Consider the following 1,540-nt stretch of genomic DNA (forward strand, 5'->3'; position numbering starts at 1 on the left):
TTTATTTCGATGAAACCTTTCATTAGAATACCATGAAGAGTAGAACATTTTTTTTAATTCTTAGAAAATGCGCTAAAATATTAATGTGTAAATAAGGGATATTCAATTAGGCCGATTCAGTATATATTGTGATTTACACGGCTTCCAATTTCACATTGGTCACGTTTGATACCCGATTTTTCCATAATTTTTTTAACAGTGTAGCAACTAAATAAATTTGGCCAAAAAGTTGGCAATGTAAGCATCGGTGGTTCAGTGGTAGAATGCTCGCCTGCCACGCGGGCGGCCCGGGTTCGATTCCCGGCCGATGCAAAATCTTTTGATATCAATTTTAACGTGTTTTGTTTGTAAGTTTCCGTTTGTGCGTCTTCTTTATGAAAACACATAGTACGATTACGATGGTCAACCTACTCCTTCAAATTTGACCTATTAAATTGTAATGATATGGCACGGCTGTCGGTTTTTATGGTGAAATAGCGGTTGTCTAGATACAGCCCCAATGAGTTGATTATCCATACGAAGAAGAGCTATTGTACAGTCGGTACTCTGAAGCGGCATTTTCCGACGGCTGTCTGAAGACGACGGTATTGGAATCGTAATACGACGCGAAACGCGATGGAGGTAGCGGATATGTTCTTCCCAGTTCCCACGTATCCGAAAAAACGATTGTCATCGAGGTAGGCCACAGCGCATTTCATTTTGAAACGTAGCGGGTGCGTTCATCAATACGAAGGGCATATGCTCTTTAAAGTGGTATGTGGCACGTGCAAGGGTAACGAAGGCGGTGAGCGATTGAGGAGTCAAATTGCAGAACAGGAATTAAACGAAAAGAGATGAAAGAGGACCAATAGATAGAAAATCAAGAAATAAAGAGTGCAGCAAATAGCGAAAAGTATTACTAGAATTATCAGAAAAGAAAGGTTGGAGAATTTTAAACGGTAATATGGAGGGGGATAGGAACGGGCAATTCAAACACATGAGAGGAAGAGATGGAGGTCGGTAATTGATTACACAATAGTAAATGAAAAAATACAAGGAAGAAATAGGTACAAGAATTTAAGATATAGGAACAAGGATAGAAACCAACCGATGGAATTGAGTCTAAAAAGGAAGATAAGAAGATCAAGAAATGAAAAGACGAAGAGAGATACAGTTATGGACAAGAGACACGGTAGAGCTGTATAAAGGGAGACTACAGGAATAGGGCGAATAAATAGGAGGGAATACAGAGGAGGAATGGAATAATATAAAGAAGGTATTAAAAAAGAAATTTATTTATTTATTTATTTATTATCCCTCTCTTGTGCTGGGCCCTCAACAGGCTTGCGCCCAATTACAGAGTGACCCGCATAATGCTTTTTAGAGGTGCCTCTGCAGAAGGTCTTAATTTGTTCTATACTACTCCGGAATTTACCTTACGAATTAGCAAAACTGCAGGAAAACCTAATTCGGAGTAGCCGGCAGAATGCTGCTGGTCTAAGGTAATTTCCATCTCTGCCACAGATGAAAAATTCACCTCAACCCAGGTTCGAACACCCGA

The 1,540-nt window shown here is 39.7% G+C and overlaps 1 non-coding gene across 1 annotated transcript; it reads left to right on the forward strand.

Annotated features, from left to right (window-relative positions):
- Window positions 1–241: 241 nt before the first annotated feature.
- On the forward strand, window positions 242–312 carry Trnag-gcc. Its single transcript has one exon. It is a non-coding gene; the product is annotated as a tRNA-Gly (tRNA).
- The last annotated feature ends 1,228 nt before the right edge of the window (window positions 313–1,540 follow it).

This window comes from Photinus pyralis, unplaced genomic scaffold (assembly GCF_008802855.1).
Source record: "Photinus pyralis isolate 1611_PpyrPB1 unplaced genomic scaffold, Ppyr1.3 Ppyr1.4_LG2, whole genome shotgun sequence".
Lineage (NCBI taxonomy): Eukaryota > Metazoa > Arthropoda > Insecta > Coleoptera > Lampyridae > Photinus > Photinus pyralis.